The sequence below is a fragment of the Papaver somniferum genome, chromosome 1 (assembly GCF_003573695.1).
Source record: "Papaver somniferum cultivar HN1 chromosome 1, ASM357369v1, whole genome shotgun sequence".
NCBI classification, from domain to species: Eukaryota; Viridiplantae; Streptophyta; class Magnoliopsida; order Ranunculales; family Papaveraceae; genus Papaver; species Papaver somniferum.
Window position 1 is genome coordinate 4,114,620 of NC_039358.1, and position 26,095 is coordinate 4,140,714.

Sequence of the window (26,095 nt, forward strand, 5' to 3'; positions counted from 1 at the left end):
ACCAACAAAAATGGAAACCGCAAACTCCTACTATCAGTTTCCATTTCCTCGCATGCGATTAAATTAAAGTCGATCTGCAACCACCGCACTCGGAACGATTAAATAGTCATCAAAGAAGTCGTGATGGACCAGACCACTGGTTCCGTCAAATTCTTCCTCTACGGCTGTGAAGCATTGAATGAGGAATTGTTGATTCAATCCTCAAAAAGTTTGGTAGTATCCCTCACCGGTCACCCCGAAATGTTTCTGCGAAGGATTTTTGTTGTTGAATGAAACACTAATAATAATAACAAAAAAACAAATAATTTATTTTATTTTAATATATAAAGAGAAGAAATAATACATGTATGAGGGTATCACTTGTGGCGCTGTGTTGACAAAATGCCGTATAAATCCAAGAAAATGAATTGACCAAGTAAAGCTGTAATCCTTTACACGTTCCATAGCTTCAGCCTTGCATTCACGTGGCAAAGCAGCTTTCCAGTCGGTTATGGTGATATTACTGATTCTGTTGTATAACCGCTTATCTGAGGCCTTGATTTTTCTTTCTTTTTGTGATAAGAATCAACATAATCATAAAGTTTACAGAAAAAGTTCACAGATCTTACGCCATTCCACCGATCTGGATGCTTTTTAAGACTAAAAGGATCCTCGAAATATGCAAACAACATTTTTTTGTTTCCGATTCTTGAGGGAAAAAAACACAAGGTAATCAGTAATGATGAATAAACAAACCAAAGTTTGTAGGAGATAGAGAAATAAGTCTAGCCATATATATTGCGATTAGAGAGAGTTATGATACCTATCAGATCCATCAAATCTTCGAGCAAAATCTGATCCCTCGATATAATTTGGAAATTCCGATAGAAAACAATTTACAATCTTCCCATAGCCGATAAAATCTGAAATAAAGAATATTATTATAATATAATTTTAAATTATTGACTAATTTATATTAATTAAGATTAATTACCATTCCTCCACCACTCAACATTTCTATCGATGGCTCCCTTTAATTTCAGCACCGTTGCACACAATTACGACATTTTTTGGGCAAACCTCTCCATGACAAAAACCTCTTTGTTGCAATTCTTTTAACACATTTTCTACCGGACTGTAACAACAAAGATGAGATTAGTGCATTTTTCAAATAACATACTCAGTAAATCTGTTTAGATTATTAAAATTATTAAAGAATTTATACAAAATAAAATTAATGAACGAATTTATAACTATACCCCTCACTTTAGAAACATTTATAAATTAATTGGGAAGATATTGTCTTATACAGTCAAACATATGATATTTTTATATTATAAAGTTTGTTAAAATATGGTCTTATATAGTCAAACATATGTAAGTATCAAACATCAATTGGAGGATCATCTTCAATTTCATCTAACGCTTCTTATGTTCTTTTTTTCCTTGATAAGTTAAAAAAATAAAAAACATTTCTATTGCTTCCACGATCATATGCCCATCACCTAACGCTTGAGCTGACCAGAATTTCATGTTTAAAATCCTGGAGCCTGAAGGCCAAATAAATGTCCATAGAGGTCCAACTGAATCTATAATATACTAATATGATAAGCTTAGAAATTCGATCACACCACACGAAAAAATTAAGTTCATCATCAGACAATAGTTTAAGAGTTACGAAATCAAAGAGAGCACACAGAAAAACCAACAAAAATGGAAACCGCAAACTCCTACTATCAGTTTCCATTTCCTCGCATGCGATTAAATTAAAGTCGATCTGCAACCACCGCACTCGGAACGATTAAATAGTCATCAAAGAAGTCGTGATGGACCAGACCACTGGTTCCGTCAAATTCTTCCTCTACGGCTGTGAAGCATTGAATGAGGAATTGTTGATTCAATCCTCAAAAAGTTTGGTAGTATCCCTCACCGGTCACCCCGAAATGTTTCTGCGAAGGATTTTTGTTGTTGAATGAAACACTAATAATAATAACAAAAAAACAAATAATTTATTTTATTTTAATATATAAAGAGAAGAAATAATACATGTATGAGGGTATCACTTGTGGCGCTGTGTTGACAATGAATTGACCAAGTAGAGATGTAATCCTTTACACGTTCCATAGCTTCAGCCTTGCATTCACGTGGAAAAGCTTTCCAGTCGGTTATGGTGATATTACTGATTCTGTTGTATAACCGCTTATCTGAGGCCTTGATTTTTCTTTCTCTTTTGTGATAAGCATCAACATAATCATAAAGTTTACAGAAAAAGTTCACAGATCTTACGCCATTCCACCGATCTGGATGCTTCTTAAGACTAAAAGGATCCTCGAAATATGCAAACAACATTTTTTTGTTTCCGATTCTTGAGGGAAAAAAACACAAGGTAATCAGTAATGATGAATAAACAAGCCAAAGTTTGTAGGAGATAGAGAAATAAGTCTAGCCATATATATTGCGATTAGAGAGAGTTATGATACCTATCAGATCCATCAAATCTTCGAGCAAAATCTGATCCCTCGATATAATTTGAAAATTCCGATAGAAAACAATTTACAATCTTCCCATAGCCGATAAAATCTGAAATAAAGAATATTTATTATAATTAAAATTATTGACTAATTTATATTAATTAAGATTAATTACCATTCCTCCACCACTCAACATTTCTATCGATGGCTCCCTTTAATTTCAGCACCGTTGCACACAATTACGACATTTTTTGGGCAAACCTCTCCATGACAAAAACAGAAGAAGTAATTTATAGGCTAAGTTCCATTATTTATTTTTGTTAAATTATTGAAAAAGTGTGGAGTAAATGTCGACATAGTGTTTAAGACAGAGAAAACGAGAGAAGTGATCACTAAGATGTAAATGCATATAAGATAAGATTTATAACCTGGGTGAGTTCCAGAGCTTTAATTTTTAACCAGGGTAAGGTTATAATTCCAACAACACGCAATAATGATACGTACCATATTCGCTAGAATTTTTTTTCTCCTGTGGTCCAGGCTGATGAGGACTAGTACTAACTTCAATTTTGGTCCTTGGACGTTGTTCCCTTGGCAGTGGAAATATGTGGTTAGAATTTACATGAATTTGAAATTTGAATTTGAGTGAAAGAGGATTACAAACATGTTCAGTTCCACGTCCAATTACATGAATTTTTCATTGTCCGCCTTGTTGCATGCGCAAGATGATAACTGGTTTGAAGAGTCGTTCAAAGAGGATTTGAGGAATTCAGACTTTCTATACTCCGGTCTTAAAATTCAATCTCATTCATCGGATTAGCTTTGCTTATACCTAAATATCGGTCTATTACGAGGAAAAACACCGAGTGAGGTAGCCTTACTTATACACAAACCCATAGACCCATGTGATGATTCGTCTGAATTGTCCTCTTCATCCTCTCCTGTTATATCTGCTACTGGAAGCGAAGAAGAAGAAGAAATCGCATAACATGACAAAATTGCTTTAGGAGGTGCATATGTTTCTTATGATGGTAATGGTGGTGATGGTGGGAATGGTGGTACTCATAGAAATGAAGAGGAGGATATTGAGGAGGAGGAGGAGGAGGAGATTCAAGAGGAGGAGGATGAAGGTAATGATGATGATGAGGATGGAAATGGTGGTGCGAGCGGTCATGAAGAGGGGGATCAAGATGATGGTAATGATGAAAATGGTAAGGAAAGAAATAATGGTAGTAGTGGTGATGATGATGATGATGATGAGGAGGAGGAGGAGGAGATTCAGGAGGATAAGGAGACAATGAACTACTCTCTGAGAAAGAAGTTCGTGCGACGGCAGCCGCATACTTGTTGTACGTCCTTGCTTCGGTTATATTTCCCGATAGCAAAGGAAACAGAGTCAGCATCAACCTTGTTCAACTTTTGGATCCCTTGGAGGAGGTGAGTAAGTATTCGTGGGGGACTGTCATGGTAGCACATTTGAACGCTCAGCTGGCAAAGGCATCCCGGGAACGAACTTCTCAAATGAACGGGAATTTGACTTTACTTCAGGTAATTTGAGTTATCAAATTCGTTTATTTTTTGTAATATTTGTTGTTCAATATTTTTAGATTTAACTTTCTTTTATTGTTTTAATGTTGTTTCAGGTGTGGATTTACGAACATTTCCCCTCATTGACCAAAGACAATGCAGCCATCCAATTGGAGTCAACGTGGAACAACACTAAACCAAGAGGACCCCGATACAAGTACACTGGAAGTCAGGATAAGGAGGAAACTCAGAAGTTGAAGTTGTTAACCATGCGCCAAAAATTGGAAAACATGACATGAAAAGAGGTAAACTTTGAGCCTTATAAGAAAGGTAGAGTAGGAGGACTCCAAGATGTTGCATACTACCATGAACCTTTGTTTTATCCTTATGGATACTCAATGTACAATCCGAATAGAGTAATGCGCCAGCTTGGGTATATTCAAGATTCACCCGAGGAAGATTATGTATCACCGTTAAAATATAATTTAAAGAAATGCAAGGCGTACAAAAAGATGTTGGATGTTGTTTACGAACCTAAGCCTGAGACTGAGCATTGGAATAATAGGCATTTGGGTACTAGTAGGGTAGACATCTCTTGGTGGGAGCATGTTAATGAAGGTCACGAGGTAAGAGATGATTGCATGCCATGCTATGAAGGCGTCCCCCACGGTAGGGTGATAAGGATTGATCAGACTACCGGTTGGAGGAGCAACAAAGCATCTTCATCTGCTTCTGCGTCCGACACTAGAGATGACTCCTCCATTCTTAAACTTGTGGTAAGTACTTATTTTTTGAATTGTGTTAATCATTTACATAAAATTTTAATTATGTTAATCTTGATCGGTATTTGAATGCAAACAGAGGGAACGGGTGAAGATTTTTATGAAGTCACTTTGTTGCAAAGCCGACAAAGGAGAAGTGATTGAACCTGAGCAAAGTCGTATATACGCTGAGTACTTCCAACACATTAAAAATCCATAAGCAAAGAAAATGTTTGCTGATCTAGCAAAGCAATGTAAGAGGACAAGGAGAAAAACTCGCCAACTAAGACAAGAACGTGCAGAAAAGGGTGAAGGAAACGAAGATGGTGAGGATCAAGATAGTGGAGAAGAAGCCGGTTCTCCAAGGGGCAGTTCTAGACAGGGTCCTTCAAAGAAAATACGCACATCATCAAGTCAGGGAAGCCAGAGAATGCAAGGACGAGGTCGAGGCCGAGGTCGAGGTGGTATCCGTGGGTGAGGAGAACTTATGTCTAGAACTTTAAAGTGTATGGTTTAACATCTAGAACTTATGTCTTTTAGTATTGTCGACTTTAACTTACGTCTTTCTTAGATACATTAGTAATCTCTTGTAGTTCGTACTATCGGTATCTTATGTTAATTATGTTTACAAGTATGTTTAGAAGTTGTTGTGCTTAAAGTTATTAGGAAATAGATAGAGTCCTTTACGACCAGACAAACGTGTACTTAAAGTCGTTTTCTTTATAATAGAAACCTAACGACCCTTGTTGATAGACTAAGAGTCGTTAGGTTTAGTGGAATAGCATATTAACGACCCTATTTTGCAAAAAGAGAATTATAATCAGAAGTTCATAACACAAGATAAAACACGTTGTATTCGTTAAGGATAGGTGATATACAAATATCCAAGTTGTAGATACAACCATATTCCAAAATCATACTTCAAAATAGAAAGCTCAAAAAAAACATATCCTACCCCATTAAGTCGCACAAGCTGACGTGTTCATGCATTGAACTTGGTGTCTCTAAAGCATTCCACAAGTTCATTCCATACTCATACTGGTTTGTCCACTGCTTGCCGTAGTCTCCCCAATCACTATAGGCCACCCGTGGTAAAGGACATTCTTCTGAAATCTTCAATCCTATGTAATGGTTATTGTTGACATGTGCTTTATCGCCGCATCACACCTAGTTCTTGAGGGTACGTACATACAAGATCCCTTCGGGAAGCCTTTGCAGAATACAATCACAACAAAAGTGAATGCGTCCACTAAAAGTTGACCACCAAAAGGAATTTGCATCCAAAACTTATAACCGACCTTCTTCGACCCCTTCCTCCATTTCACATTAGATACCAACTCTTTGAAATTCAATTCTTTCTCTTTTGAATCTCCTTGCATGATCATGGTTAAATAGAGTTGCTTGTCCTCGACAAGTTTAGCCGCCATTTTTTTTCTTGCATACTCGATTTGGATGAGGTTAAGTTCGTCCGCCTTCTCGAATTGTCCTAATTGTTCGGTTGCAACATGGTAACCACATTTCCCATCCCCATCAACATCGTCGGTGGATATAACGTGATCTAAGATGACATAAGGAAGTTGGTCGGTATACTCTTTGTACAAAGTGTGTGCAACACGATGTGGTGTTCCTTGAAAATCCCTAGGTATCTTAGGATTACTCTTTATTCCTCTTATTGTCACCATACCACTAGTTTGGATTTCTGGTTTTCGACCACATGCTCAACAATATCCATATCTTCATTTTCTTGCTTTTTTGATCGACTCGATACTTAGGAAGGAAATAATTTTCGTACTCCTCATATTCCACCTAGACATGCTCATGACGTGATAGGTCTCTATCCCAACCCTTTCCATTGTTAACAGTTCCTCTAAATGACATTTTAGTTGTTGGTCTTTCGGGTGGTTTTTCTTTGACTGGTTCTTCTTCAAACCTCAAGCTCTTACGGGTGGCCGGCCAAAAGTTAGCAACCAAAATGTGCCTTCCTGCACAATTCATTTTTCTGTATTTTTCGTTGATGTACTTTCCAATCTCCAAGTCTCCAAATTCTCCATTGGCTAAACCCGTAGGCTTTGGGATGAATGAAAGTTGCTACCAGAATGGAACAATATCTTCAAGAGGAGTGTAATCTTTATACCCACCAGTTTATGTTTACAAGGGAGGCCGAGCCAAAAAACGGTTGTACAATTACACTTCGTCTTCATCATCTTTCCCTTTCCGGCTTCCGATTTAGCTCTAAAATCTGCAAACTTATCCATCATATAGTTAATTTCCCACCATGATACTTGGTGTGCTACCAACCATAACAAAGCTTTGTCCCTTATGTGTTTCATCAAAAAACGATCTTTACTCAACTCCATCTGAGTGACTGTTTTTCTTAGGACATCCTCTGCGTGCCCGTGAATAGCTTCTTGTACCGTTACTACCCCACCCTATTTTGATCCAATTTTTTTTTCAAACACCCGTGAGACTGCTCTGCAAGGCTTGTAGACTCATTTTTGAAGTGCTTGTATCTATTGGTCCATGCATAAAAAAACTTCTCCTTCCAAGGATTCAACCATGTATTCAGGCAATACTCAACAACCTTCTTATGATCCTTGCTCCAAACATCGATGAACTTCTGCAAGTTAGCATAATACTTAACCTCGATTTTCGAATGAGCCAAAGTCCCAATCGTCGAAAAAAACTTTCTATAGATCCCCCTCTTCATCGTATTTTATCTGGTGAGCTGAGCTGAATAATACTGGTGATGGCTGGATAAACAGATGGGTCAAAATTGGCCTGAATTTGGTGTCGTGAAAGCAGTCAGGAAGGGTTGTTGCTGTGGGTGGTCTTGTGCTGAAGTTTGGTGGGTTTATTCCCGGAGTTTTGCAAGTCTAATGCTTGAGAAAATTGCACTATGAAATCAAACAGGTAGAGCTGGTGATGGGTTCAGGTTTAACAAGGAAGTGTAGGTACTACGGCCAAAGTTAGACTTAGAAATGGATCAGTATTGGACTGGGTTTGGAGGTGCTGTAAGCGGTTATGAAGAAAGGATTCATATGCCTTTAACTCACTACACGGACTAAAAAAGAGGAGGTGGTACACAGGGAGAAACTAGGGTTTGACTTTTAATATGCTTAGTTTATTTCCTTTATCAATTTTTATGATTTTTGAGAAAGCTATGATTTGGTAACCTATTGTTAGGGTGAAGGATAAACTTGTAGGTTAATATTTCTTGTGTTCTTAAACAATGGTTTCAAAAGTAAAAGCTTAATTTCATGTTTGTGTTTCTCAAAAATGGGTTGTTTGTTTAATGAGTTTTTCATGTCTTATGCCATGTATATTTCATAGTTGAATTCTAGAACAACATCCATAAGAAACCTTGGTAAAAATTTCTTTATGAATATTCTTTGATTATGTATGCCATGTATGCCTAATACTTTGGATTTCTATCTTTAGGTCGAGAACAGACATATCATTGTGAAAATTCATGTCTATTGTTCTTAACTGAATATATCTTCCATGTTTTGATAGCTAGGTTTGCTATTGTACATGAGCTAAATGAGACATTTGTTATATAACATGAGTGAAACCTAACCTACAACGGATTCCACAGCCTTAATACTTCCATATTCTTGATTACAATCTTTATAAATTTGTTTTATTGTTCATTAGATTATTTTCTTTGTACAACAATCTCTGAAATATTGAATTGGTTAGTTAGTTCTTGATATTGATTGGTAGTAGTTTTCACTCTCCTTGAGGGAACGAACCGTGCTTGCTATTGTGTGCTCTTTTTGACACCGTGCACTTGCGGTAAAACAAAGTCGATTTTCCGACCCATCAATAACATCACAAATACCAACTGTAACTTCAGTCACCACAGATAAACATATCAAGCTGAACTCAACCACAGATACCACCCCTCTACACAGCATCACAAACCTCTATCTGAACTGCGGTCTCATAGCTCCAGTTCTCCCTGCAATTGCAATCAACATCACTGCCTCCTCTCAATGCAATTCAATTTACAGCTCCATGTGTTCCTGCAATTCACAACACACAACCTAGGCATACATCTATTCATCTTGTAACTTGAACTTTTGCCATTTCATCTTTATCACCTGCAACATAATTACCCGTCACCAACACTGATAACTGCAGCCATTAGCCATAACAACTATCCCTGACATGAATCACAAGAAAAAACATACCATTTACAATTGCATTTCAGGTTCAGTACAATCATGTTCATCCAGTACACTTCCAAAATCGAGCAACTTCACTGCCAGTTCTCTGTAATTAGAACTCAACCACAAAACCCATTTCAGTTTCACCAGAGCAACACCAATCTACAAAAATCAATTCCTCCCAGCTTCTCAATCAAATCTCAAACACAGATTCACTACAAACCCTAACTTCAATTTATGTTAAAACCCATTCTAACAAACCATTGAGATTTAATAAAAAAGAATCAATCAAAAAAACCCTAAATTTGACCTCCGATTTACCTTTTCTGTGAATCTAAGATTAGTTGTAAACAAGAGATGATTTACCGGAAAAGTTTAAGATCTTGGGCGATTTGATGTTTTTTGTTGAACGACATAATTCGTCACCAACCCATCTCCCTTCTTCTGTTCTTCAATTGCAGTTACAGTCGCAACAATTTCTTCATCTAATCTTACGGAAACATCACAACATCACCAGATCCACATGTATTTCCTTCCTTCTGAATTTGAAGATGAAACTATGGTTAGGGTTTTTATTATGGTTGTTGTGACGTTGAGAGGAGTTTGGGGTGGTGATGTTTACGGTGGTGGTAATGGTGTTGATGGTGAAGAAATTGAAGGAGGCGGAGGAGGGTGGTGGTAGTAGTGAGATACGAAGAAAAAAGTTGTTGCTGGTGGTGATTGTGGTGGGAAGAAGGAGACGGAAGAACCAAGAAAAAAAGAAATGAGAGAAGAATGTAAAAGGGTATGTTTGGGTTTTTTTAAAATAACAAACACTAAATTTGCTCATAAATATTTGACCTGGGGTTTTTGTGTTTCTTATGAAATTATTTTAATTTATTAAAAATAATATGGTTGGATTTTTTGTACCACAAAATTGGTCACCTAGATGTTTTGTCACTAGTTTTGTTTAAGTTTTTAGATTTTTATCTTGAAAGAAGGATATTTTAGTATTTTTGCCTCTAGAAAACACCCTTAACAAATACGATTGGTTGGAGGAAGTAATTTATATCCTCGATTAGTTTAAATATCCCCAATCGCGCGTTCTTCTCTTTTATCTGCCTCATCAATTTTTTTGCTTCAGCTTGTTGTGACATTAGTTGCTTTAGTAAAATGCTATTCAGAAAATGAGGAAGAACAAGATGCTACTGGGTTTATGCAAGAGATTAATTTCAGAAGCCGAAGAACAATGCTGAAATCAGTGTTTGATGATGCTGGTGAATTGGAGAATTCAGTATACATACTAAGATTGAATTGGTGAGTATAATCAACCAGCAAAGAAGGTGGATTTGATGAAACTGTTGTTATTGATGGTGAATCCATTGTTAAAACCGTTATTGCTGCAATTGCAGCTGATTGAGATTTAGGTTTAAAAATAGGGTTTTGATTTTGTTGCGATTGGGTTGATTTCTCTGATTTTTAGGTTTTTGATTTGGGGAAATTTTAGTGCTTTTGGTGTTGATTGGATTAATTTTTATTTCTCTTCATCAATTTCTTCTTCTTACGTGGAAGCAGTGGTGTTGGTTTAAATCTCTACTGTGGATCCATTAAAATCAGTGAAGAAGCAAGTTGCTCTTTCTTGTGAATGATGAAGGAAGTTGTTGATGCTTGAATTCTCTGCAGGGAAGGAGATAAACAAGGGTTAGAAGAACAAAACAAATTCATCTCAGCCACAACAATTCATACTTTGTAGCTGTTTGAAGAAAGTTTCCAAAGGAGTCTCTGCATTGCAGTTGTCCATGTCACATTTAACAAGCTGTTCTGTGAATTTTGTGGTGTTCTCGGTAGGGCTTGACAAGATTTTAGAGGCCAATATTGGTAAGAAAGGCTTAAGTTTGTCGGTAAATGAAAAAACAAGAAGAGTTGGATTTTGTTGCTACCGGGAAAATAGCCTTGAGTGGCTGCATTTGTCGTTGATTTCATTCATGGTTTGCTGAGATATGTAGTGTTTTCAGCCTAAATGTAACGAGGATATGTGTCTATGAAAAACATATTTTCCGGCGAAGAAGAATATAAAAGGAGGATCGAAATCAGCCTCAAACCGGCCCTCTCACCCACAGAAACTGCATTGATTTTTTTTCAAAGAAAACTTGTTTTCTTAGTGCTGTATACAAATTTAAAGGGTATAATAGTAAACTTGTTTAGTAATTAAATTTTAATTAATCTATTTAATAATTATTAACTTAAAGTGAATACTTAAACGGGTCAACGTTGATCTTTGGACCATACGCAAAGACTGGACAAATGTTAGACTCAAGCCAGTTTTTGGTCAGAAAATGAGTACCAAAAACCAAATACCCCAAGGAAAAAAATGGATTAGCCCGAAGCAGTAATATAGGACATTAAATAACGGTTTATAATTTTGTTATGTACTTAGGGATGGCCATTTGCCCCACCCAAACCCATCCCCGTGGGTACCCACCCCGTTCGGGTAGGGTTTTACCCGCACAAATGGAGATGGGATCGGGTATGGGTAATACGCGAAAACTAAGCTACGGGGATGGGGTGGGGATGGGATTCAAGGTCCCCGCCCCATACCCGCCCCGTATCTTTCATAAGTTAGAGGTTTAGACTTTTATGCAACAATGTGTATGATTTTTATACTTCCACCACTTAGTCGAGCTTTCTTTCATTTATCATATTCTCGATCGTTCTTGTACATTCATCACTTTCGTTTTTTTTTTTTTGTGATCAAACACATTCTCTAAAAGTTAAAATAGAGAAAATGAATCAGATAATGAAATGGTTAACGTGGACGAAGATAGAACGGGACAGGAAAAAACAGAAAAACTAATAAGTCATTAACAGATTTTTTTGTTCACTTTAAGATAAATTACTGAATTTAAGATTCCAGAATGCGTCGTTCTTACATTATTATTTTTGTTTGAATCTTATTTAAGTTTTGATTATAATCAAATTTATGTATTAACTCAGTGTTAAGGGTAACCCATGAAAACCCCGCCCCATATGGGTATTCCCTATACCTGCCCCGCCCCAATTTATATAGGTAACGGGGCGGGGATGGGTATTTTTTTTTACGAACAGGGCAGTGACTGGGATTTACACTACCCGCCCCTTGACCATGTACTGATAAGCTGAAATGTGCTGAGCACGCAGGGAGAGTACTTGGATATGTTGTAGCGTACTTTGAAGTTGTGGTCATTCAGTTTTATTGTTTCCATGTTTTATATTTACGCAACATGATAAAGGATGATTACTATTCTGAGGTTACCGTCGAAGTCTATGGATTCCAGGAAGCTAGGAACATTAAAGGTAGAGAAAAATCCAGGCAAAAGAAGAAGCAGGCATTTTGTTGCTTCGAATACCACTGCAAATCAGCAGTGTACATTAAAGGTGTTTAATATGGGAGTGGATTGAGAATTTTGTGTTTTACATTCTGGTCGGTCCACTTGAAAGATTACTAAGCTGAAAGCCGCGCTTTAAAAATAGCCAAGGATTTTACTGCAGAATCTATCATACAATACAAACATTTTAACTGTCCGAATACCGAAGACACAAGAACAACTGTCCGAACCCCGAAGACACGAGAAAAAACAAAATTACATGATTTTTGGAATTTGTTGTAGCCTTTCAATCCATGTAAGCTCAAAGTTTTAGCACTTTGAGCGAAACAGAGTAACGGTCCTCTTGGTTATTTTATTTTAATATATAAAGAGAAGAAATAATACATGTATGAGGGTATCACTTGTGGCGCTGTGTTGACAAAAATGCCGTATAAATCCAAGAAAATGAATTGACCAAGTAAAGCTGTAATCCTTTACACGTTCCATAGCTTCAGCCTTGCATTCACGTGGCAAAGCAGCTTTCCAGTCGGTTATGGTGATATTACTGATTCTGTTGTATAACCGCTTATCTGAGGCCTTGATTTTTCTTTCTTTTTTGTGATAAGAATCAACATAATCATAAAGTTTACAGAAAAAGTTCACAGATCTTACGCCATTCCACCGATCTGGATGCTTTTTAAGATTAAAAGGATCCTCGAAATATGCAAACAACATTTTTTTGTTTCCGATTCTTGAGGGAAAAAAACACAAGGTAATCAGTAATGATGAATAAACAAACCAAAGTTTGTAGGAGATAGAGAAATAAGTCTAGCCATATATATTGCGATTAGAGAGAGTTATGATACCTATCAGATCCATCAAATCTTCGAGCAAAATCTGATCCCTCGATATAATTTGGAAATTCCGATAGAAAACAATTTACAATCTTCCCATAGCCGATAAAATCTGAAATAAAGAATATTTATTATAATATAAATTTAAATTATTGACTAATTTATATTAATTAAGATTAATTACCATTCCTCCACCACTCAACATTTCTATCGATGGCTCCCTTTAATTTCAGCACCGTTGCACACAATTACGACATTTTTTGGGCAAACCTCTCCATGACAAAAACCTCTTTGTTGCAATTCTTTTAACACATTTTCTACCGGACTGTAACAACAAAGATGAGATTAGTGCATTTTTCAAATAACATACTCAGTCAAATCTGTTCAGATTATTAAAATTATTAAAGAATTTATACAAAAAAAATTAATGAACGAATTTATAATTACCCCTCACTTTAGAAACATTTATAAATTAATTGGGAAGATATTGTCTTATACAGTCAAACATATGATATTTTTATATTATAAAGTTTGTTAAAATATGGTCTTATATAGTCAAACATATGTAAGTATCAAACATCAATTGGAGGATCATCTTCAATTTCATCTAACGCTTCTTATGTTCTTTTTTTCCTTGATAAGTTAAAAAAATAAAAAACATTTCTATTGCTTCCACGATCATATGCCCATCACCTAACGCTTGAGCTGACCAGAATTTCATGTTTAAAATCCTGGAGCCTGAAGGCCAAATAAATGTCCATAGAGGTCCAACTGAATCTATAATATACTAATATGATAAGATTAGAAATTCGATCACACCACACGAAAAAATTAAGTTCATCATCAGACAATAGTTTAAGAGTTACGAAATCAAAGAGAGCACACAGAAAAACCAACAAAAATGGAAACCGCAAACTCCTACTATCAGTTTCCATTTCCTCGCATGCGATTAAATTAAAGTCGATCTGCAACCACCGCACTCGGAACGATTAAATAGTCATCAAAGAAGTCGTGATGGACCAGACCACTGGTTCCGTCAAATTCTTCCTCTACGGCTGTGAAGCATTGAATGAGGAATTGTTGATTCAATCCTCAAAAAGTTTGGTAGTATCCCTCACCGGTCACCCCGAAATGTTTCTGCGAAGGATTTTTGTTGTTGAATGAAACACTAATAATAATAACAAAAAACAAATAATTTATTTTATTTTAATATATAAAGAGAAGAAATAATACATGTATGAGGGTATCACTTGTGGCGCTGTGTTGACAAAAATGCCGTATAAATCCAAGAAAATGAATTGACCAAGTAAAGCTGTAATCCTTTACACGTTCCATAGCTTCAGCCTTGCATTCACGTGGCAAAGCAGCTTTCCAGTCGGTTATGGTGATATTACTGATTCTGTTGTATAACCGCTTATCTGAGGCCTTGATTTTTCTTTCTTTTTTGTGATAAGAATCAACATAATCATAAAGTTTACAGAAAAAGTTCACAGATCTTACGCCATTCCACCGATCTGGATGCTTTTTAAGACTAAAAGGATCCTCGAAATATGCAAACAACATTTTTTTGTTTCCGATTCTTGAGGGAAAAAAACACAAGGTAATCAGTAATGATGAATAAACAAACCAAAGTTTGTAGGAGATAGAGAAATAAGTCTAGCCATATATATTGCGATTAGAGAGAGTTATGATACCTATCAGATCCATCAAATCTTCGAGCAAAATCTGATCCCTCGATATAATTTGGAAATTCCGATAGAAAACAATTTACAATCTTCCCATAGCCGATAAAATCTGAAATAAAGAATATTTATTATAATATAATTTTAAATTATTGACTAATTTATATTAATTAAGATTAATTACCATTCCTCCACCACTCAACATTTCTATCGATGGCTCCCTTTAATTTCAGCACCGTTGCACACAATTACGACATTTTTTGGGCAAACCTCTCCATGACAAAAACCTCTTTGTTGCAATTCTTTTAACACATTTTCTACCGGACTGTAACAACAAAGATGAGATTAGTGCATTTTTCAAATAACATACTCAGTCAAATCTGTTTAGATTATTAAAATTATTAAAGAATTTATACAAAATAAAATTAATGAACGAATTTATAACTATACCCCTCACTTTAGAAACATTTATAAATTAATTGGGAAGATATTGTCTTATACAGTCAAACATATGATATTTTTATATTATAAAGTTTGTTAAAATATGGTCTTATATAGTCAAACATATGTAAGTATCAAACATCAATTGGAGGATCATCTTCAATTTCATCTAACGCTTCTTATGTTCTTTTTTTCCTTGATAAGTTAAAAAAATAAAAAACATTTCTATTGCTTCCACGATCATATGCCCATCACCTAACGCTTGAGCTGACCAGAATTTCATGTTTAAAATCCTGGAGCCTGAAGGCCAAATAAATGTCCATAGAGGTCCAACTGAATCTATAATATACTAATATGATAAGCTTAGAAATTCGATCACACCACACGAAAAAATTAAGTTCATCATCAGACAATAGTTTAAGAGTTACGAAATCAAAGAGAGCACACAGAAAAACCAACAAAAATGGAAACCGCAAACTCCTACTATCAGTTTCCATTTCCTCGCATGCGATTAAATTAAAGTCGATCTGCAACCACCGCACTCGGAACGATTAAATAGTCATCAAAGAAGTCGTGATGGACCAGACCACTGGTTCCGTCAAATTCTTCCTCTACGGCTGTGAAGCATTGAATGAGGAATTGTTGATTCAATCCTCAAAAAGTTTGGTAGTATCCCTCACCGGTCACCCCGAAATGTTTCTGCGAAGGATTTTTGTTGTTGAATGAAACACTAATAATAATAACAAAAAAACAAATAATTTATTTTATTTTAATATATAAAGAGAAGAAATAATACATGTATGAGGGTATCACTTGTGGCGCTGTGTTGACAAAAATGCCGTATAAATCCAAGAAAATGAATTGACCAAGTAAAGCTGTAATCCTTTACACGTTCCATAGCTTCAGCCTTGCATTCACGTGGAAAAGCAGCTTTCCAGTCGGTTATGGTGATATTACTGATTCTGTTGTATAACCGCTTATCTGAGGCCTTGATTTTTCTTTCTTTTTTGTGATAAGAATCAACATAATCATAAAGTTTACAGAAAAAGTTCACAGATCTTACGCCATTCCACCGATCTGGATGCTTTTTAAGATTAAAAGGATCCTCGAAATATGCAAACAACATTTTTTTGTTTCCGATTCTTGAGGGAAAAAAACACAAGGTAATCAGTAATGATGAATAAACAAACCAAAGTTTGTAGGAGATAGAGAAATAAGTCTAGCCATATATATTGCGATTAGAGAGAGTTATGATACCTATCAGATCCATCAAATCTTCGAGCAAAATCTGATCCCTCGATATAATTTGGAAATTCCGATAGAAAACAATTTACAATCTTCCCATAGCCGATAAAATCTGAAATAAAGAATATTTATTATAATATAATATTAAATTATTGACTAATTTATATTAATTAAGATTAATTACCATTCCTCCACCACTCAACATTTCTATCGATGGCTCCCTTTAATTTCAGCACCGTTGCACACAATTACGATATTTTTTGGGCAAACCTCTCAATGACAAAAACCTCTTTGTTGCAATTCTTTTAACACATTTTCTACCGGACTGTAACAACAAAGATGAGATTAGTGCATTTTTCAAATAACATACTCAGTCAAATCTGTTCAGATTATTAAAATTATTAAAGAATTTATACAAAATAAAATTAATGAACGAATTTATAACTATACCCCTCACTTTAGAAACATTTATAAATTAATTGGGAAGATATTGTCTTATACAGTCAAACATATGATATTTTTATATTATAAAGTTTGTTAAAATATGGTCTTATATAGTCAAACATATGTAAGTATCAAACATCAATTGGAGGATCATCTTCAATTTCATCTAACGCTTCTTATGTTCTTTTTTTCCTTGATAAGTTAAAAAAATAAAAAACATTTCTATTGCTTCCACGATCATATGCCCATCACCTAACGCTTGAGCTGACCAGAATTTCATGTTTAAAATCCTGGAGCCTGAAGGCCAAATAAATGTCCATAGAGGTCCAACTGAATCTATAATATACTAATATGATAAGATTAGAAATTCGAGCACACCACACGAAAAAATTAAGTTCATCATCAGACAATAGTTTAAGAGTTACGAAATCAAAGAGAGCACACAGAAAAACCAACAAAAATGGAAACCGCAAACTCCTACTATCAGTTTCCATTTCCTCGCATGCGATTAAATTAAAGTCGATCTGCAACCACCGCACTCGGAACGATTAAATAGTCATCAAAGAAGTCGTGATGGACCAGACCACTGGTTCCGTCAAATTCTTCCTCTACGGCTGTGAAGCATTGAATGAGGAATTGTTGATTCAATCCTCAAAAAGTTTGGTAGTATCCCTCACCGGTCACCCCGAAATGTTTCTGCGAAGGATTTTTGTTGTTGAATGAAACACTAATAATAATAACAAAAAAACAAATAATTTATTTTATTTTAATATATAAAGAGAAGAAATAATACATGTATGAGGGTATCACTTGTGGCGCTGTGTTGACAAAAATGCTATATAAATCCAAGAAAATGAATTGACCAAGTAAAGCTGTAATCCTTTACACGTTCCATAGCTTCAGCCTTGCATTCACGTGGCAAAGCAGCTTTCCAGTCGGTTATGGTGATATTACTGATTCTGTTGTATAACCGCTTATCTGAGGCCTTGATTTTTCTTTCTTTTTTGTGATAAGAATCAACATAATCATAAAGTTTACAGAAAAAGTTCACAGATCTTACGCCATTCCACCGATCTGGATGCTTTTTAAGACTAAAAGGATCCTCGAAATATGCAAACAACATTTTTTTGTTTCCGATTCTTGAGGAAAAAAAACACAAGGTAATCAGTAATGATGAATAAACAAACCAAAGTTTGTAGGAGATAGAGAAATAAGTCTAGCCATATATATTGCGATTAGAGAGAGTTATGATACCTATCAGATCCATCAAATCTTCGAGCAAAATCTGATCCCTCGATATAATTTGGAAATTCCGATAGAAAACAATTTACAATCTTCCCATAGCCGATAAAATCTGAAATAAAGAATATTTATTATAATATAATTTTAAATTATTGACTAATTTATATTAATTAAGATTAATTACCATTCCTCCACCACTCAACATTTCTATCGATGGCTCCCTTTAATTTCAGCACCGTTGCACACAATTACGACATTTTTTGGGCAAACCTCTCCATGACAAAAACCTCTTTGTTGCAATTCTTTTAACACATTTTCTACCGGACTGTAACAACAAAGATGAGATTAGTGCATTTTTCAAATAACATACTCAGTCAAATCTGTTTAGATTATTAAAATTATTAAAGAATTTATACAAAATAAAATTAATGAACGAATTTATAACTATACCCCTCACTTTAGAAACATTTATAAATTAATTGGGAAGATATTGTCTTATACAGTCAAACATATGATATTTTTATATTATAAAGTTTGTTAAAATATGGTCTTATATAGTCAAACATATGTAAGTATCAAACATCAATTGGAGGATCATCTTCAATTTCATCTAACGCTTCTTATGTTCTTTTTTTCCTTGATAAGTTAAAAAAATAAAAAACATTTCTATTGCTTCCACGATCATATGCCCATCACCTAACGCTTGAGCTGACCAGAATTTCATGTTTAAAATCCGGGAGCCTGAAGGCCAAATAAATGTCCATAGAGGTCCAACTGAATCTATAATATACTAATATGATAAGCTTAGAAATTCGATCACACCACACGAAAAAATTAAGTTCATCATCAGACAATAGTTTAAGAGTTACGAAATCAAAGAGAGCACACAGAAAAACCAACAAAAATGGAAACCGCAAACTCCTACTATCAGTTTCCATTTCCTCGCATGCGATTAAATTAAAGTCGATCTGCAACCACCGCACTCGGAACGATTAAATAGTCATCAAAGAAGTCGTGATGGACCAGACCACTGGTTCCGTCAAATTCTTCCTCTACGGCTGTGAAGCATTGAATGAGGAATTGTTGATTCAATCCTCAAAAAGTTTGGTAGTATCCCTCACCGGTCACCCCGAAATGTTTCTGCGAAGGATTTTTGTTGTTGAATGAAACACTAATAATAATAACAAAAAACAAATAATTTATTTTATTTTAATATATAAAGAGAAGAAATAATACATGTATGAGGGTATCACTTGTGGCGCTGTGTTGACAAATGAATTGACCAAGTAAGCTGTAATCCTTTACACGTTCCATAGCTTCAGCCTTGCATTCACGTGGCAAAGCAGCTTTCCAGTCGGTTATGGTGATATTACTGATTCTGTTGTATAACCGCTTATCTGAGGCCTTGATTTTTCTTTCTTTTTTGTGATAAGAATCAACATAATCATAAAGTTTACAGAAAAAGTTCACAGATCTTACGCCATTCCACCGATCTGGATGCTTTTAAGACTAAAAGGATCCTCGAAATATGCAAACAACATTTTTTTGTTTCCGATTCTTGAGGGAAAAAAACACAAGGTAATCAGTAATGATGAATAAACAAACCAAAGTTTGTAGGAGATAGAGAAATAAGTCTAGCCATATATATTGCGATTAGAGAGAGTTATGATACCTATCAGATCCATCAAATCTTCGAGCAAAATCTGATCCCTCGATATAATTTGGAAATTCCGATAGAAAACAATTTACAATCTTCCCATAGCCGATAAAATCTGAAATAAAGAATATTTATTATAATATAATTTTAAATTATTGACTAATTTATATTAATTAAGATTAATTACCATTCCTCCACCACTCAACATTTCTATCGATGGCTCCCTTTAATTTCAGCACCGTTGCACACAATTACGACATTTTTGGGCAAACCTCTCCATGACAAAAACAGAAGAAGTAATTTATAGGCTAAGTTCCATTATTTATTTTTGTTAAATTATTGAAAAAGTGTGGAGTAAATGTCGACATAGTGTTTAAGACAGAGAAAACGAGAGAAGTGATCACTAAGATGTAAATGCATATAAGATAAGATTTATAACCTGGGTGAGTTCCAGAGCTTTAATTTTTAACCAGGGTAAGGTTATAATTCCAACAACACGCAATAATGATACGTACCATATTCGCTAGAATTTTTTTTCTCCTGTGGTCCAGGCTGATGAGGACTAGTACTAACTTCAATTTTGGTCCTTGGACGTTGTTCCCTTGGCAGTGGAAATATGTGGTTAGAATTTACATGAATTTGAAATTTGAATTTGAGTGAAAGAGGATTACAAACATGTTCAGTTCCACGTCCAATTACATGAATTTTTCATTGTCCGCCTTGTTGCATGCGCAAGATGATAACTGGTTTGAAGAGTCGTTCAAAGAGGATTTGAGGAATTCAGACTTTCTATACTCCGGTCTTAAAATTCAATCTCATTCATCGGATTAGCTTTGCTTATACCTAAATATCGGTCTATTACGAGGAAAAACACCGAGTGAGGTAGCCTTACTTATACACAAACCCATAGACCCATGTGATGATTCGTCTGAATTGTCCTCTTCATCCTCTCCTGTTATATCTGCTACTGGAAGCGAAGAAGAAGAAGAATCGCATAACATGACAAAATTGCTTTAGGAGGTGCATATGTTTCTTATGATGGTAATGGTGGTGATGGTGGGAATGGTGGTACTCATAGAAATGAAGAGGAGGATATTGAGGAGGAGGAGGAGGAGGAGATTCAAGAGGAGGAGGATGAAGGTAATGATGATGATGAGGATGGAAATGGTGGTGCGAGCGGTCATGAAGAGGGGGATCAAGATGATGGTAATGATGAAAATGGTAAGGAAAGAAATAATGGTAGTAGTGGTGATGATGATGATGATGATGAGGAGGAGGAGGAGGAGATTCAGGAGGATAAGGAGACAATGAACTACTCTCTGAGAAAGAAGTTCGTGCGACGGCAGCCGCATACTTGTTGTACGTCCTTGCTTCGGTTATATTTCCCGATAGCAAAGGAAACAGAGTCAGCATCAACCTTGTTCAACTTTTGGATCCCTTGGAGGAGGTGAGTAAGTATTCGTGGGGGACTGTCATGGTAGCACATTTGAACGCTCAGCTGGCAAAGGCATCCCGGGAACGAACTTCTCAAATGAACGGGAATTTGACTTTACTTCAGGTAATTTGAGTTATCAAATTCGTTTATTTTTTGTAATATTTGTTGTTCAATATTTTTAGATTTAACTTTCTTTTATTGTTTTAATGTTGTTTCAGGTGTGGATTTACGAACATTTCCCCTCATTGACCAAAGACAATGCAGCCATCCAATTGGAGTCAACGTGGAACAACACTAAACCAAGAGGACCCCGATACAAGTACACTGGAAGTCAGGATAAGGAGGAAACTCAGAAGTTGAAGTTGTTAACCATGCGCCAAAAATTGGAAAACATGACATGAAAAGAGGTAAACTTTGAGCCTTATAAGAAAGGTAGAGTAGGAGGACTCCAAGATGTTGCATACTACCATGAACCTTTGTTTTATCCTTATGGATACTCAATGTACAATCCGAATAGAGTAATGCGCCAGCTTGGGTATATTCAAGATTCACCCGAGGAAGATTATGTATCACCGTTAAAATATAATTTAAAGAAATGCAAGGCGTACAAAAAGATGTTGGATGTTGTTTACGAACCTAAGCCTGAGACTGAGCATTGGAATAATAGGCATTTGGGTACTAGTAGGGTAGACATCTCTTGGTGGGAGCATGTTAATGAAGGTCACGAGGTAAGAGATGATTGCATGCCATGCTATGAAGGCGTCCCCCACGGTAGGGTGATAAGGATTGATCAGACTACCGGTTGGAGGAGCAACAAAGCATCTTCATCTGCTTCTGCGTCCGACACTAGAGATGACTCCTCCATTCTTAAACTTGTGGTAAGTACTTATTTTTTGAATTGTGTTAATCATTTACATAAAATTTTAATTATGTTAATCTTGATCGGTATTTGAATGCAAACAGAGGGAACGGGTGAAGATTTTTATGAAGTCACTTTGTTGCAAAGCCGACAAAGGAGAAGTGATTGAACCTGAGCAAAGTCGTATATACGCTGAGTACTTCCAACACATTAAAAATCCATAAGCAAAGAAAATGTTTGCTGATCTAGCAAAGCAATGTAAGAGGACAAGGAGAAAAACTCGCCAACTAAGACAAGAACGTGCAGAAAAGGGTGAAGGAAACGAAGATGGTGAGGATCAAGATAGTGGAGAAGAAGCCGGTTCTCCAAGGGGCAGTTCTAGACAGGGTCCTTCAAAGAAAATACGCACATCATCAAGTCAGGGAAGCCAGAGAATGCAAGGACGAGGTCGAGGCCGAGGTCGAGGTGGTATCCGTGGGTGAGGAGAACTTATGTCTAGAACTTTAAAGTGTATGGTTTAACATCTAGAACTTATGTCTTTTAGTATTGTCGACTTTAACTTACGTCTTTCTTAGATACATTAGTAATCTCTTGTAGTTCGTACTATCGGTATCTTATGTTAATTATGTTTACAAGTATGTTTAGAAGTTGTTGTGCTTAAAGTTATTAGGAAATAGATAGAGTCCTTTACGACCAGACAAACGTGTACTTAAAGTCGTTTTCTTTATAATAGAAACCTAACGACCCTTGTTGATAGACTAAGAGTCGTTAGGTTTAGTGGAATAGCATATTAACGACCCTATTTTGCAAAAAGAGAATTATAATCAGAAGTTCATAACACAAGATAAAACACGTTGTATTCGTTAAGGATAGGTGATATACAAATATCCAAGTTGTAGATACAACCATATTCCAAAATCATACTTCAAAATAGAAAGCTCAAAAAAAACATATCCTACCCCATTAAGTCGCACAAGCTGACGTGTTCATGCATTGAACTTGGTGTCTCTAAAGCATTCCACAAGTTCATTCCATACTCATACTGGTTTGTCCACTGCTTGCCGTAGTCTCCCCAATCACTATAGGCCACCCGTGGTAAAGGACATTCTTCTGAAATCTTCAATCCTATGTAATGGTTATTGTTGACATGTGCTTTATCGCCGCATCACACCTAGTTCTTGAGGGTACGTACATACAAGATCCCTTCGGGAAGCCTTTGCAGAATACAATCACAACAAAAGTGAATGCGTCCACTAAAAGTTGACCACCAAAAGGAATTTGCATCCAAAACTTATAACCGACCTTCTTCGACCCCTTCCTCCATTTCACATTAGATACCAACTCTTTGAAATTCAATTCTTTCTCTTTTGAATCTCCTTGCATGATCATGGTTAAATAGAGTTGCTTGTCCTCGACAAGTTTAGCCGCCATTTTTTTTCTTGCATACTCGATTTGGATGAGGTTAAGTTCGTCCGCCTTCTCGAATTGTCCTAATTGTTCGGTTGCAACATGGTAACCACATTTCCCATCCCCATCAACATCGTCGGTGGATATAACGTGATCTAAGATGACATAAGGAAGTTGGTCGGTATACTCTTTGTACAAAGTGTGTGCAACACGATGTGGTGTTCCTTGAAAATCCCTAGGTATCTTAGGATTACTCTTTATTCCTCTTATTGTCACCATACCACTAGTTTGGATTTTCTGGTTTTCGACCACATGCTCAACAATATCCATATCTTCATTTTCTTGCTTTTTTGATCGACTCGATACTTAGGAAGGAAATAATTTTCGTACTCCTCATATTCCACCTAGACATGCTCATGACGTGATAGGTCTCTATCCCAACCCTTTCCATTGTTAACAGTTCCTCTAAATGACATTTTAGTTGTTGGTCTTTCGGGTGGTTTTTCTTTGACTGGTTCTTCTTCAAACCTCAAGCTCTTACGGGTGGCCGGCCAAAAGTTAGCAACCAAAATGTGCCTTCCTGCACAATTCATTTTTCTGTATTTTTCGTTGATGTACTTTCCAATCTCCAAGTCTCCAAATTCTCCATTGGCTAAACCCGTAGGCTTTGGGATGAATGAAAGTTGCTACCAGAATGGAACAATATCTTCAAGAGGAGTGTAATCTTTATACCCACCAGTTTATGTTTACAAGGGAGGCCGAGCCAAAAAACGGTTGTACAATTACACTTCGTCTTCATCATCTTTCCCTTTCCGGCTTCCGATTTAGCTCTAAAATCTGCAAACTTATCCATCATATAGTTAATTTCCCACCATGATACTTGGTGTGCTACCAACCATAACAAAGCTTTGTCCCTTATGTGTTTCATCAAAAAACGATCTTTACTCAACTCCATCTGAGTGACTGTTTTTCTTAGGACATCCTCTGCGTGCCCGTGAATAGCTTCTTGTACCGTTACTACCCCACCCTATTTTGATCCAATTTTTTTTTCAAACACCCGTGAGACTGCTCTGCAAGGCTTGTAGACTCATTTTTGAAGTGCTTGTATCTATTGGTCCATGCATAAAAAAACTTCTCCTTCCAAGGATTCAACCATGTATTCAGGCAATACTCAACAACCTTCTTATGATCCTTGCTCCAAACATCGATGAACTTCTGCAAGTTAGCATAATACTTAACCTCGATTTTCGAATGAGCCAAATAGTCCCAATCGTCGAAAAAAACTTTCTATAGATCCCCCTCTTCATCGTATTTTATCTGGTGAGCTGAGCTGAATAATACTGGTGATGGCTGGATAAACAGATGGGTCAAAATTGGCCTGAATTTGGTGTCGTGAAAGCAGTCAGGAAGGGTTGTTGCTGTGGGTGGTCTTGTGCTGAAGTTTGGTGGGTTTATTCCCGGAGTTTTGCAAGTCTAATGCTTGAGAAAATTGCACTATGAAATCAAACAGGTAGAGCTGGTGATGGGTTCAGGTTTAACAAGGAAGTGTAGGTACTACGGCCAAAGTTAGACTTAGAAATGGATCAGTATTGGACTGGGTTTGGAGGTGCTGTAAGCGGTTATGAAGAAAGGATTCATATGCCTTTAAATACTCACTACACGGACTAAAAAAGAGGAGGTGGTACACAGGGAGAAACTAGGGTTTGACTTTTAATATGCTTAGTTTATTTCCTTTATCAATTTTTATGATTTTTGAGAAAGCTATGATTTGGTAACCTATTGTTAGGGTGAAGGATAAACTTGTAGGTTAATATTTCTTGTGTTCTTAAACAATGGTTTCAAAAGTAAAAGCTTAATTTCATGTTTGTGTTTCTCAAAAATGGGTTGTTTGTTTAATGAGTTTTTCATGTCTTATGCCATGTATATTTCATAGTTGAATTCTAGAACAACATCCATAAGAAACCTTGGTAAAAATTTCTTTATGAATATTCTTTGATTATGTATGCCATGTATGCCTAATACTTTGGATTTCTATCTTTAGGTCGAGAACAGACATATCATTGTGAAAATTCATGTCTATTGTTCTTAACTGAATATATCTTCCATGTTTTGATAGCTAGGTTTGCTATTGTACATGAGCTAAATGAGACATTTGTTATATAACATGAGTGAAACCTAACCTACAACGGATTCCACAGCCTTAATACTTCCATATTCTTGATTACAATCTTTATAAATTTGTTTTATATTGTTCATTAGATTATTTTCTTTGTACAACAATCTCTGAAATATTGAATTGGTTAGTTAGTTCTTGATATTGATTGGTAGTAGTTTTCACTCTCCTTGAGGGAACGAACCGTGCTTGCTATTGTGTGCTCTTTTTGACACCGTGCACTTGCGGTAAAACAAAGTCGATTTTCCGACCCATCAATAACATCACAAATACCAACTGTAACTTCAGTCACCACAGATAAACATATCAAGCTGAACTCAACCACAGATACCACCCCTCTACACAGCATCACAAACCTCTATCTGAACTGCGGTCTCATAGCTCCAGTTCTCCCTGCAATTGCAATCAACATCACTGCCTCCTCTC

At 36.1% G+C, this 26,095-nt stretch overlaps 2 long non-coding RNA genes across 2 annotated transcripts; both read right to left on the reverse strand.

Annotated features, from left to right (window-relative positions):
* Positions 1-1,604: 1,604 nt before the first annotated feature.
* LOC113325128 lies at positions 1,605-13,046 on the reverse strand. Its single transcript, XR_003347982.1, has 2 exons — positions 12,636-13,046; positions 1,605-1,928 (listed from the first exon to the last, which is right to left on the reverse strand). It is a non-coding gene; the product is annotated as an uncharacterized LOC113325128 (long non-coding RNA).
* An 846-nt stretch (positions 13,047-13,892) lies between these two features.
* LOC113325133 lies at positions 13,893-14,654 on the reverse strand. Its single transcript, XR_003347983.1, has 2 exons — positions 14,318-14,654; positions 13,893-14,221 (listed from the first exon to the last, which is right to left on the reverse strand). It is a non-coding gene; the product is annotated as an uncharacterized LOC113325133 (long non-coding RNA).
* Between the last annotated feature and the right edge of the window lie 11,441 nt (positions 14,655-26,095).